This window comes from Schistocerca piceifrons, chromosome 5 (assembly GCF_021461385.2).
Source record: "Schistocerca piceifrons isolate TAMUIC-IGC-003096 chromosome 5, iqSchPice1.1, whole genome shotgun sequence".
NCBI classification, from domain to species: domain Eukaryota; kingdom Metazoa; phylum Arthropoda; class Insecta; order Orthoptera; family Acrididae; genus Schistocerca; species Schistocerca piceifrons.
Genome location: NC_060142.1, coordinates 365,799,540 through 365,814,770, shown reverse-complemented (window position 1 = coordinate 365,814,770; position 15,231 = coordinate 365,799,540).

Below are 15,231 nucleotides of genomic sequence, written 5' to 3'. Positions count from 1 at the left end.
TCAGCCAGTTTGCCGTGGCATACGGAGCTCCATCGCAGTCTTTAACACTGGTAGCATGCCGCGACAGCGTGGACGTGAACCATATGTGCAGTTGACGGACTTTGAGCGAGGGCGTATAGTGGGCATGCGGGAGGCCGGGTGGACGTACCGCCGAATTGCTCAACACGTGGGGCGTGAGGTCTCCACAGTACATCGATTTTGTCGCCAGTGGTCGGCGGAAGGTGCACGTGCCCGTCGACCTGGGACCGGACCGCAGCGACGCACGGATGCACGCCAAGACCGTAGGATCCTACGCAGTGCCGTAGGGGACCGCACCGCCACTTCCCAGCAAATTAGGGACACTGTTGCTCCTGGGGTATCGGCGAGGACCATTCGCAACCGTCTCCATGAAGCTGGGCTACAGTCCCGCACACCGTTAGGCCGTCTTCCGCTCACGCCCCAACATCGTGCAGCCCGCCTCCAGTGGTGTCGCGACAGGCGTGAATGAAGGGACGAATGGAGACGCGTCGTCTTCAGCGATGAGAGTCGCTTCTGCCTTGGTGCCAATGATGGTCGTATGCGTGTTTGGCGCCGTGCAGGTGAGCGCCACAATCAGGACTGCATACGACCGAGGCACACAGGGCCAACACCCGGCATCATGGTGTGGGGAGCGATCTCCTACACTGGCCGTACACCACTGGTGATCGTCGAGGGGACACTGAATAGTGCACTGTACATCCAAACCGTCATCGAACCCATCGTTCTACCATTCCTAGACCGGCAAGGGAACTTGCTGTTCCAACAGGACAATGCACGTCCGCATGTATCCCGTGCCACCCAACGTGCTCTAGAAGGTGTAAGTCAACTACCCTGGCCAGCAAGATCTCCGGATCTGTCCCCCATTGAGCATGTTTGGGACTGGATGAAGCGTCGTCTCACGCGGTCTGCACGTCCAGCACGAACGCTGGTCCAACTGAGGCGCCAGGTGGAAATGGCATGGCAAGCCGTTCCACAGGACTACATCCAGCACCTCTACGATCGTCTCCATGGGAGAATAGCAGCCTGCATTGCTGCGAAAGGTGGATATACACTGTACTAGTGCCGACATTGTGCATGCTCTGTTGCCTGTGTCTATGTGCCTGTGATTCTGTCAGTGTGATCATGTGATGTATCTGACCCCAGGAATGTGTCAATAAAGTTTCCCCTTCCTGGGACAATGAATTCACGGTGTTCTTATTTCAATTTCCAGGAGTGTAAATTGAACCTGAGTCGAAGATGAAAAAAATATAGTGAACAGTGATTATGTGTACTTATAGAAATTGAAAGTCATGAATAGTAACTTAGATTCCTCTTCGTTTCTCATCTTTTTGAAATTTTGAATAAATGCTCCCTGATTACGGACTTCTTCCAATAAATCATGTTACACGCCACCTGCTTCTATCGTTTACATTACAATAATATTTTATTTTGCAATATTACAGTTTCCGAAAATAGGATAGAACTAATAAAACCTGTTCATAACGCCACCACCATTTCCTTAAAGTTAAAACGAAACGAACAAACATTTGCACAAATATGAACCAACGTCAGAAGTATACATTGTACTACTGGATCTGACTAACAAAGACTGTCCAACTAAATTACGAGACTGGCGTGTTTACAGTATACGTAAGGCATCCAACACGGTTCTTTTTAACTTGAACGTAAAAACAACATCTCATTATTAGTGTGTATAAGAGGTAGTCAGAGGAAAATCTGCTCTTAACAGTTGAATATTTCATGTCATGTCATGTCATGTCTTCTACGAAACCCTAGTCCTGTCTTGAATTCGCAGCAGTGTAAGGTATAATGTCGTACGCACACTGAGTGCAAATGAACGAAATCCACAAAACTGATGCCATCGGCGTCACTTATTGTATGATATGACTCCAGGTAACTGCAGGAAGTACAGCACAACATCAACTGAAATAGTGGACTAAGGGCAAAAGGAAATACATAATTTATTAGGCGGAGAACCATTCATGAAAATTAATTTTATTGATATTTGAAGAAGATGTGTCTTTATTCTCTCCATAATGCTAAACAAATGAGTTTTGGACATTCCTATCGTTTTGGGCGCTTCTTGGTAGTAGGATCCGTCATCACATCAACAATAATGAGCAAAACTACGATTCACCTGACAAGTTAGATGCATGAAGTAATGAAACTATTGTACGCATATACTTTGGCTGCATCATTGTGGCTCTTCTTGCGAATCTTTCAGTCAGTACCTCGTGGAAGATAATGAACGTTTCGCTGTAGTCTTTCAGCTACCAGCGTGATCTACGTATAGCATTATTCTATGCAAAATGTCTGATTATTCGTACTTTTCTTGTTGCCAAGCGCAGAGATTACACAAAATACTTTTACCGGTAATCGTATAGATTAAGATTCTTATGATATTAATCAGGATAATAGATTTGCAGACATCCTGTATTATGTACAACGTAATTTTTATGCTCCTATTTGTAGAAAAACATTCCAGAGCCCCTGAGAGATGCTGGAGGACGAAAGCTGTTTCGTAAATATGTTTCCAAACCAGCAAAGCAATGACTTGGTAATAATGAATTTTGACGGTTTTGTTTGCAGATAGAACAGAGCTATTTTATTATTATGCTCATAACACAAATACTTTCAGCGTCTGCCAGAGAGTATTATCGTTTCGTGAGATGTGGTATCCTACTGGGATCAATGAATGGAGCAGTAACTTAATATTATGTAACCCAATAAGATATCTCGCAGATCATATGAACTACCTATCTTTAACTGTCCGTCAGACCGTATCAACTACCTATCTTTAACTCTCCGCTGGAGTTATTTTTAGATTCTACTGAACATTCACCATACTGCGTAACCTGTTGTTTACAAAAAGGGCTCTCAGCACTATGGGACTTAACATCTAAGGCCATCAGTCCCCTAGAACTTAGAACTACTTAAACCTAACTAACCTAAGGACATCACACACATCCATGCCCGAGGCAGAATTCGAACCTGCGACCCTAGCAGTCGCGCGGTTCCGGACTGAGGGCCTAGAACCGCTCGGCCACCGCGGCCGGCTCCCCGTTAGAAGATTTCATTCTACGGACATCATATTATTCAACGTTAGCTTATAGCATCGTACAGTGGACTTAGGGTAAGTAAAGAGTTAAACGGAATTACAGATCAGTATCGCTAATTATAAACTATTTGGCAGTTACCTCGTGTTTCGCTTGTGTATTACAACAGTCCACCTAAAGTGAATAATACATGTACAAACAGACGTCACACTCTGCGTTGGATCGATTCAATAGAAGCCTGAGAAGTGTTTGTCACTTCATTCTGTCTCTGAACAGAGATTCGTTCGAAACAGAACAGTAATATACAAACACACGACCAGTTCAGCTCCGTTTCGTTTCTAGAAATATCTGACGGAGATAGAAGCGATTTAGATTCTAGATGAATCAATTCATACAATGAAATACTCTACTAAAATACGTAGTAGCATTATTGAGTTAAAATATTTGGGTAAGTGAAGACTGCGTACAACTTGCACTATCACATTGCTTAACCCGCCTAAACACAATACTGCTGTATTTATCAACAACGGAAATATATCCTGAATTCTTGTGAAAGACTGGCGGTAACAGTGAGAAAAACATAAATGAAATCGTCTTCCGTTCGTTACGATAGGTGAAATCGTACGAGATGAAATATTGCACTTGTAACCTGATTCACTCACAGAAACAGAACGCGCAGCTTACACTTCTTAAGAACTATTTCATCCAAGCATATAAGACCTCACGACGTTATGAAATTCCTCTGCAATAACAAAGTTTATGCATAGTACGTTTTCTCACTTCCACTGCAATTCTTTCCAGCTACCAAGAAACGGAACGTCGTTGAGAAATCAGAAATTTCTGTTCACTTTTCTTGCTCACAATATCTTGCATTAGTCGTTATAAATTCCCACACTTTCAAAAATGGTTCAAATGGCTCTGAGCACTATGGGACTTACCTGCTAAGGTCATCAGTCCCCTAGAACTTAGAACTACTTAAACCTAAATAACCTAAGGACATCACACACATCCACGTCCGAGGCAGGATTCGAACCTGCGACCGTAGCAGTCGCGCGGTTCCAGACTGTAGCTCCTAGAACCGCACGACCACCTCGGCCGGCCATTTCCCACACTCTTTCTACTCTTAGTAATCTTTCACCGTAACACTGTTTTAAGACCACATTAAAATGAATCTGGCTCCAGCGTTACACGCAGCTCTCGGTTTTAGAGGAAGTACTTGATGCAGGTAGCAGGAAATTAAAAACGGCAAATAAAACTCTCAGTCTTAATAAAACGCATTCTTTCATTTATAAGTGTTTAAGCTTTGTATGGGATGACAAGGTTCAGCAAAATTTTTTGTCATGTTTTAGGATGACTGTGTAAAGTGCCAAAATCGCCTTAGCTTTGGAAAATTCGAAAGAACCCAATGCAATGAATTTTTATGTTCTACAAAATACCTCCCAAAACGCCAAAAATGTTGCTGTCTCAACATTACTATTAGAGGGGCGTTTGTAAGAAATTATGTCCCGTTTACTACACACATCTGCTTAACTTTCCTAAGGGTAGAAAAACGTTTAAAGTGAAAAATTCCTAAAATGATCGTCAACGATCTCTTCAAAGTTTTGTCTTACTAAATTGAACTGGTTTTTTTTTTACCTCTCTTAGCTGCTGTTCTATATATTTTAAAGAAACGTCATTGTATCGGTGAAATAATTAAATAATACTGTTATTATGTGGCTTTTTAACTGTATTTGCCAGCTCAGGAAAAGGTATGAAATTGTACTGAATTGAACCCGACAAAAATAAATTAATGCTCTGTGGATCGATACTAAATAGTCAAAAGTGACCAAATGACGTGAAAATATCTGATTAAAGTCCCAGTACCGGATTAGATATAATCATAGAACCAGTCTTATATCATGATTTGTGTATTTTATAAGTGTATTTGTGGACGTGCTACCTTGTGATAACTTATATGGCACAATGAGTTAGAAAAACAGTTGTTACGGTAACATCAATTTATTGCGTGTTTGTTGAGCGTTTAAATGCTGTTTTCGAACGTAAGAAGGGAGTATGTCACAAAACATCAGTATATTGCAACCTTTTAGAGTGCAGTCCAATCGTCAATAGGAGCTCTTTTTATTAAGTAGTTCAGAATTTTTTTTTCTTCAGCCTTCTGAAAGGTCTGATAAGACCTGCCACGAATTCCTCTATTGTACCAAGCTCTTCAGGTCATAGTACCACGTGCAACCTACGTCCTCAATTGTGTTCAGCATATATTCGAACCTCTGTTTTGCCCTGAAGTTTTTACTCTCTGCAGCACCCTCTAGTATCAATGAAGTTATTCTCTGATATCTTACCACTTGCTATACCATCGTGTCCCGCCTTCTTGTCTGTACTTCACAAACGCTCCTTTTTTCCAAATGTCTTCTTCGTCGTCGATTCTGTGGAATACCTTCCCTTTCCTTTTCCCAGATGTCCACCTAATTTTTAACATCTTTCCATAGCATCGGATCTCAAATGCTTCGATCGTCTAGTTTTCTGGTTTTTCCGTAGCCCATGCTTCATTCTCAGTTACTGCTTTTTTCAAACGTGCATTCGCAGAAATTTATTCATTACATTAAGGTCTATGTTTGTGCTATCACTTTTTTTTTTTTTGCCCCTCTTAGTCTGCTAGTCTCCCCTGCCTCGCCCGCCATATGCTATTTCGGTTCTAAAATAGCAGAATTCTTTCACTTACTGCTGACCAATTTTGAGATTATCGGTTATCTATCCCGTTACTCCTTATTACTTTTGTCTTTCTTTGATATATCTTAAATTCACAGTCTGTAGTCATTAGACCATCCATTTCGTTCAACATGACGTGTAATTCCCTTTAAGTTTCAGTGAGAATTCAAATGTCTTCAGCTAATCTTATCTTTTATTTCTACCATTGCCTGTTTGATGTACAGACTGAATAGCAGAAGTGAAAGACTAGATCCATGTCTTTTAAAACGTGCACTTCGTTCTTGGTACTTTATTCTTATCGTTCTTTCTTTTCCCTTATAGATATTGTGTTTTACTCGGCTTTCGTTACAGCTTCTATGAAACTGTCTTGATTTTTCTTGTATCTTTCTTACATTATCAAGCGTAACGACAGAATTACCTCTCTGGTGCCTCTAAATTTCTGAATGGCGAACTGATCGTCATTTAATCGAAACTGTTTTCTTTTACATTCTTCTGTACGCAGTATGCCTGTTACCAAATTCAAGTCATGAACTGTCAACCAGACTGTGTATTAGTCTCGCACTTAGTTTTCGCTACCTACGGGACTATGTGGATGATGTTCTTTTCCGAAAGTCGATGACAAGTCTACGAACTCATAAATTCTACAAACATATTAAAACAGAGGTTTGGTTAACACTTCTCCAAAAGTTTTAGGAAATTCCCGAAAAAATGTCTTCTACACTTTCTGCCTTATTTGACCCAAATAGCTCTGTTCAACTCCGAGTCTATACCGTATCCCCTATATCTTCAATATCGAGTGTCATTTAAAAATCTCCAGCGAACACTTTCCACCTATCCCTTCTCTATTCTGTGTTCAACAGTGGAATTCCCATTGCACTCTTAACGTTACCACTCTTGCATTTAATTTCACCTAAGGCTGTTTTGACTTCTGTACATGCTTGATTAGTCGTACCGGCGCCATTTCTTCAAATATTTCATGCAACCATTTCGTCTTGGCTTCCTTGCACTTCCTATTTATTTCATCCCTAACTGACTTATGTTACTATATCCCCTTCTTCCCCAGAACATTTTTGAAGTTTCTTCTTTCACCGATCAAATGAAGTACTTCTGTTGTTACCCGCCGTTCCTTCGCAATTACCTTCCTTATACATACCTGTGTCTGTTTAACTTGTGTGACACCCAGTTTTAGATATGTTCATTTTTCTTCTGCTGAACTGGCTACTGTGGAATTATTTTGGCAGTATCTACAGTCTTAGAGAACTTCAGACATGTCACCACTGCCCAATACTTCAGTATCCCACTTCTTTCCACTTTGATTCTTCCGGACGATTCTCTTAAACTTCAGTCAGCTATTCATCATTACTAAATTGTGATTTAAGTCCATATTCACTCCGTATACTCCTTAAAACCCAATAACTAATTTCAGAATTTCTGTCTCACCATTATGAAATCCAGCTGGAATCATCTGGTGTCTCCTTGCATTTTCTAAGTGTACCACCTCCTCTTATGTTTTGAACAATGTTTTCCCTTTCACCAGCTAAAATTTATTACAATACTCAATTATTCTTTCACCTTCCACATTTCTATTAAAAAGGCGGTATTTTCTCGTTACTCTTCCTTTCGTTTCTTCCTTTATCAGCGCGTTCCAATCGCCTGTGTTTATTAGACATTCATATCCTTTCGTGAACTGAATTATCCACTCATTCGGAAAGCAAAGTGCTTTTTGCATCCAATGTACATTCAACTAGTTCCTCTGTGTCAGTTGTTGAGGGCAACGAGTGCAGCTTTGTCAGTTCTTGCAGTCCCTAAACACGTACTTCAGCAGCAAACACGTTCACGCACGCACGCACACGCACTCGCACACACACACACACACACACACACACACACACACACGTACGAGCGCGCGTATATACACACACGCGAAAGAAGTTTATCATCACCTCGGTTTCCAGAGTTCGGCAAGCGGTACAGAAAATTGGAACAGAGATCAACATAAACATCATTTCCTCCCTTTTTATTGCTCATGAAAACCACACATTGCATGTTGTACAACTATACAGCGGCACCTTCAGGGGTGGTGGTCCAGATTGCTCTACACACCAGCACCTCTAATACCCAGTAGTATGTCCTCTTGCATTTATGCATGCCTGTATTCGTCGTGACATACTATCCACGAGTTCATCAAGGCACTGTTGGTCCATATCGTCCCACTCCTCAACGGCGATTCGGCGTAGATCCATAAGAGTGGTTGGTGGCTCACATCGTCCATAAACATCTCTTTTCAATCTATCTCAGACATGTTCGATAGTTTTCATTTCCTGAGAACATGCTGGCCACTCTAGTCGAACGATGTCGTTATCATGAAGGAAGTCAATTAAAAGATATGCATGAAGACGAATGCTTCGTCAGTATGCTGCCCATATGGTTGCACTATCGGTCGGAGGATGGCATTAACGTATCGTACAGCCTTTATGGCGGCTTCCAAGACCTCCAGCGGCGTACGTCGGCCCCACACAATGCCACTCCAAAACAGCAGAGAACCTCCACCTTGCAGCACTCGCTGGACAGTGTGTCTAAGGCGTTCAGCCTGACCGGGTTGCTTCCAAACACGTCTCCGACGATTGTCTGGTTGAAGACATAGGTGACATTCATTGGTGAAGAGAACGTAATGCCAGTCCTGAGCGCTCCAGTCGGCAAATGTGGACCTCACCGGGAGTGAAATTGCGCGTCATGCAGCCTATTGTGCACTGTTTGAGTCGTTACACGACGTCCTGTGGCTGCATGAAAAGCATTGTTCAACATGGTGGCGTTGCTGTATGGGTTCCTCCGAGCCATAATCCGTAGACAGCCGTCATCCACTGCAGTAGTAGCTCTTGGGCGGCCTGAGTGAGGCCTGTCATCGGCAGTTCCAGTCTCTCTGTATCTCCTCCATGTCCGAACAACATCGCTTAGGTTCACTCCGAGACGCCTGAACACCTGCCTTGTAGAGATCCCTTCCTAGCACGAAGTAAAGATGTGGACGCGATAGAACCGCGGTATTGACCGTCTAGGCATGATTGAACTACAGACAACAAGAACTGCGTACGTCCTTCCTGGTGGAATGACTGGAACTGATCGGCTGTCGGACCTCCTTCGCCTAACATGCGCTGCTCATGCATGGTTGTTTCTATCTTTGGGCGGGTTTAGTAACATCTCTGAACAGCCAAAGGGACTGTGTCTGTGATACAACATCCACAGTCAACGTCTATCTTCAGGAGTTTTGGGAATCGAGGTGACGCAAAACTTTTTTTGACATGTGTGTATATATTCACGACCCAGTACTTTTCCACCATAAGAAATGAATAGCCAATCAAAATATAACCAAGAGCCGCCATCTTGCTCTTCGACCTATGTACCCAACGAATTTACACCGCATAAATTGGTGAGCAGTTCCAATACCCACGTTATAGTTCTCACTTTATAACTGAGTATAAAGCCAATAGCATCTTTTGTTGATAATGCTTTATAGGAGAAGCCCTAATTAACTTGTATCGGATTATATACTGGAGAGTCGATTCATCAGAATCATTTAATACCGTTCTAAGTGAAAAATAGCGCAACGACTTTCTGGTTTTGATTAAACTATTGTGAGCAATATGTGCCTAAACATAAATGTATTAATCTTACGAGTGTTGCAAGCAGATGGCGGTTCTATTTCCTATATTGACGCTTTGTATGGAAAAAAAATTAAGTTGCAGCGATTTCCACACCGAAATCGATAATCTATTTTTGTTTTGCTGTATTTTAATTTAAAGTGGATTGTTCACTTCATTGTTACTACACTTTTGCGCTATTCAAAGTAAAACACACTGAATTTAGATGACAGTCTTATCTGCAGTGTGGGGAGCAGCACATGGATGTATCCGTTGTTGCAAGTAATGTTGAAGGAATGGTGGTATAATAAGCAAACTTTCATCATATGATGTTTTTAAAGTCTTTCAGTTATCTTTCATCTAACCCTGCACTATTTTAGGGGCGAAGGAGGTACTGAATCATGTTCTACACTAGGAAGATATAAATGACGTTACAAGGGGCTAATATGGCTTTTTATTAGATTCGAAGTTAGGCCTAGTTTAGATTTATTCCAGTGCTGGTGTAATAAACGAACTTCCATTATCAGAACTATGTCACCTCAACAAGCACCATTTTAGGTATAGTGTTCTACACTATAAACATGTAACTGACGTTATTGACTGGCTTCATATTTGTGGTCCTACACGAATGTTACAGTGCAGCTTCATGTCTGAACACGTGCGCACTTGCTTGTCATACTGAGGAATCCTAAGTTATTTATCGAATAGCTTACTATCTGTACCTGCTTTCCCTTTCATAATTAAGTGCTAAATATTACCAAGAGGTAAATCCAAGTAAAGATGTATGGTATATTTAGCCCTCTACACTCATTTCCCTACACTATAGAACAGGGAACGGTACTGAAATGACATTTTTGAGAGATAGTTTATATGGTGTATCAGTTAGCCTCCAAAGTTTCGTAATACGAAGTTTTTTTTTTGGTCAGTCTACTGACTGGTTTGATGCGGCCCGCCACGAATTCCTTTCCTGTGCTAACCTCCTCATCTCAGAGTAGCACTTGCAACCTACATCCTCAATTATTTGCATTACGTATTCCAATCTCTGTCTTCCTCTACAGTTTTTGCCCTCTACAGCTCCCTCTAGTACCATGGAAGTCATTCCCTCATGTCTTAGCAGATGTCCTACCATCCTGTCCCTTCTCCTTATCAGTGTTTTCCACATATTCCTTTCCTCTCCGATTCTGCGTAGAACCTCCTCATTCCTTACCTTATCAGTCCACCTAATTTTCAACATTCGTCTATAGCACCACATCTCAAATGCTTCGATTCTCTTCTGTTCCGGTTTTCCCACAGTCCATGTTTCACTACCATACAATGCTGTACTCCAGACGTACATCCTCAGAAATTTCTTTCTCAAATTAAGGCCGGTATTTGATATTAGTAGACTTCTCTTGGCCAGAAATGCCTTTTTTGCCATAGCGAGTCTGCTTTTGATGTCCTCCTTGCTCCGACCGTCATTGGTTATTTTACTGCCTAGGTAGCAGAATTCCTTAACTTCATTGACTTCGAGACCATCAATCCTGATGTTAAGTTTCCCGCTGTTCTCATTTCTACTACTTCTCATGACCTTCGTCTTTCTCCGATTTACTGTCAAACCATACTGTGTACTCATTAGACTGTTCATTCCGTTCAGCAGATCATTTAATTCTTCTTCACTTTCACTCAGGATAGCAATGTCATCAGCGAATCGTATCATTGAAATCCTTTCACCTTGTATTTTAATTCCACTCCTGAACCTTTCTTTTATTTCCATCATTGCTTCCTCGATATACAGATTGAAGAGTTGGGGCGAAAGGCTACAGCCTTGCCTTACACCCTTCTTAATACGAGCACTTCGTTATTGATCGTCCACTCTTATTATTCCCTCTTTGTTGTTGTACATATTGTATATGACCCGTCTCTCCCTATAGCTTACCCCTACTTTTTTCAGAATCTCGAACAGCTTGCACCATTTTATATTGTCGAACGCTTTTTCCAGGTCGAAAAATCCTATGAAAGTGTCTTGATTTTTCTTTAGCCTTGCTTCCATTATCAGCCGTAACGTCAGAATTGCCTCTCTCGTCCCTTTACTTTTCCTAAAGCCAAACTGATCGTCACCTAGCGCATTCTCAATTTTCTTTTCCATTCTTCTGTATATTATTCTTGTAAGCAGCTTCGATGCATGAGCTGTTAAGCTGATTGTGCGATAATTCTCGCAGTTGTCAGCTCTTGCCGTCTTCGGAATTGTGTGGATGATGCTTTTCCGAAAGTCAGATGGTATATCGCCAGACTCATATATTTTACACACCTACGTGAATGGTCGTTTTGTGGCCATTTCCCCCAATGATTTTATAAATTCTGATGGAATGTTATCTATCCCTTCTGCCTTATTTGACTGTAAGTCCTCCAAAGCTCTTATAAATTCCGATTCTAATACTGGATCCCCATCTCTTCTAAATCGACTCCTGTTTCTTCTTCTATCACATCAGACAAATCTTCACCCTCACAGAGGCTTTCAATGTATTATTTCCACCTATCTACTCTCTCCTCTGCATTTAACAGTGGAATTCCCGTTACACTCTTAATGTTACCACCGTTGCTTTTAATGTCACCAAAGGTTGTTTTGACTTTCCTGTATGCTGAGTCTGTCCTTCCGACAATCATATCTTTTTCGATGTCTTCACATTTTTCCTGCAGCCATTTCGTCTTAGCTCCCCTGCACTTCCTATTTATTTCATTCCTCAGCGACTTGTATTTCTGTATTCCTGATTTTCCCGCAACATGTTTGTACTTCCTCCTTTCATCAATCAACTGAAGTATTTCTTCTGTTACCCATGGTTTCTTCGCAGCTACCTTCTTTGTACCTATGTTTTCCTTCCCAACTGCTGTGATGGCCCTTTTTAGAGATGTCCATTCCTCTTCAACTGTACTGCCTACTGTGCTATTCCTTATTGCTGTATCTATGGCGTTAGAGAACTTCAAACTTATCTCGTCATTCCTTGGTACTTCCGTATCCCACTTCTTTGCGTATTGATTCTTCTTGACTAATGTCTTGAACTTCAGCCTACTCTTCATCACTACTATATTGTGATCTGAGTCTATATCTGCTCCTGGGTACGCCTTACAATCCAGTATCTGATTTCGGAATCTCTGTCTGACCATGATGTAATCTAATTGAAATCTTCCCGTATCTCCCGGCCTTTTCCAAGTATACCTCCTCCTCTTGTGATTCTTGAACAGGGTATTCGCTATTACTAGCTGAAACTTGTTACAGAACTCAATTAGTCTTTCTCCTCTTTCCTTCCTAGTCCAAAGCCCATATTCTCCTGTAACCTTTTCTTCTATTCCTACCTCTACAACTGCATTCCAGTCGCCCATGACTTAGATTTTCATCCCCTTTACATACTGCATTACCCTTTGAATATCCCCATACACTTTCTCCATCTGTTCATCTTCAGCTTGCGACGTCAGCATGTATACCTGAACTATCGTTGTCGATGGTGGTGGTGGTCAGTGTTTAGCGTCCCGTCGACAACGAGGTCATTAGAGACGGAGCGCAAGCTCGGGTTAGGGAAGGATTGGGAAGGAAAGCGGCCGTGCCCTTTCAAAGGAACCATCCCGGCATTTGCCTGAAACGATTTAGGGAAATCACGGAAAACCTAAATCAGGATGGCCGGAGACGGGATTGAACCGTCGTCCTCCCGAATGCGAGTCCAGTGTGCTAATCACTGCGCCACCTCGCTCGGTATATCGTTGTCGGTGTTGGTCTGCTGTCGATTCTGATTAGAGCAACCCGGTCACTGAACTGTTCACAGTAACACACCCTCTGCCCTACCTTCCTATTCATAGTGAATCCTACACCTGTTATACCATTTTCTGCTGCTGTTCATATTACCCGATACTCATCTGACCAGAAATCCTTGTCTTCCTTCCACTTCACTTCACTGGCCCCTACTATATCTAGATTGAGCCTTTGCATTTCCTTTTTCAGATTTTCTAGTTTCCCTACCACGTTCAAGCTTCTGACATTCCACGCCCCGACTCGTAGAACGTTATCCTTTCGTAGATTATTCAATCTTTTTCTCATGGTAACCTCCCGCTTGGCAGTCCCCTCCCGGAGATCCGAATGGGGGACTATTCCGGAATCTTTTGCCAATGGAGAGATCATCATGACACTTCTTCAAATACAGGCCACATGTCCTGTGGATACACGTTACGTGTCTTTAATGCAGTGGTTTCAATTGCCTTCTGCATCCTCATGTTGTTGATCATTGCTGATTCTTCTGCCTTTAGGGGCAATTTCCCACCCCTAGGACAAGACAGTGCCCTGAACCTCTATCCGCTCCTCCGCCCTCTTTGACAAGGCCGTTGGCAGAATGAGGCTGTCTTCATAAACCGGAAGTCTTCGGCCGCCAATGCCGATTATTTATCAAAATTTAGGCAGTGGCGGGGATCGAACCCGGGACCGAAGACGTATTGATTATGAATCAGAGACGCTACCCCACTTATCTTTCTTTTTTTAAAAAAAAAAAATCTCATTTTGTTCGGATTTGCTCGTTGCATCTGCTCGGGGCGGACGTCGTAAGACAACCATTGAAGTTCGTTGTTGATCGATTAACTCAGTTTTTTTTTTTATTACAGAGGGCACGGTACCCCCTGACCAAACACGCTGAGCTGCCGTGCCGGCTAAACTTAGACCACGGCTACCAAGTACATTTACAAAGAACACCAAGTACGACATGTTAGCATCGTAAACACTTAGATCAGCATGGTGGCTTCTCGTTTTGCTCCTGTCAACCAGTCACAGAATAGGATCGGTGATGGCACGAAAAGCCGGCCAGAGTGGCCGAGCGGTTCTAGGCGCTACAGTCTGGAACCGCGAGATCGCTACGGTCGCAGGTTCGAATCCTGCCGCGGGCATGGATGTTTGTGATGTCCTTAGGTTAGTTAGGTTTAAGTAGTTCTAAGTTCTATGGGACTGATGACCTCATATGTTAAGTTCCATAGTGCTTAGAGCCATTTGAACCATTTGACGGCACGAAAAAATAGCTGTGTTGTTGCACGAAATCATAGACGACATGCGTTCCTCCCCATACTATAGTGAAATTTGCTTGTAAAACTTTAAGTATATCATTAATCAAATGAATAGTAACACCATCAGTTTTAAACTTTGCAAATGGCTATTCTGTTGCTAGATACACATTATCTAGACAGCATCATTTATATGCATTGTAATAGTCCTTTTGATGTAGATGATAAATCCTACCTCTGTTACATCATGTTAATATTAGTATGTATTCTTATCTCATTCCTATTTCACTCCACTGATCCAAACATAGGTAGAATGAAACTCTCTACCTCACTTTTCAGTTTTTCTAGCTTCCCTGCAATGTTGAAACTTCTGATAGTCAATGCACTGACTCGTAAATGCCACATTTTCCCAAGTTATTCAATCTTTTTCTTGTGGTTACTTTCGCATTGGTAGTTTCCTCCTGGTGATCCGAACGGGTGATGAAACCAGAATTTGCTGGAAATCAATGACACCTTTTCAATTGTGAGCCACGTGCAGATGCATACTGTGTCCAATGCAGTAAGAAACATTGCCTTCGAGTCCCTCATGTTGTTGATCATTGCTGATTCATTCGTCATTTAGGAGCAGTTTCCCAACTCAAGGGCACGAGGTTGACCTGGAGCTCTGTCTGCCTCTTTACCCTCTTTGACAACGCCATTTGCGAAACAAGGTTGATTATTTGTACCGGCAGTCTTCGGCCGTTATTGAAACAGTGACAAGTAAACTGGCACCATTCAGTTTGTGTTCAAACATAGCTTTGCCCATA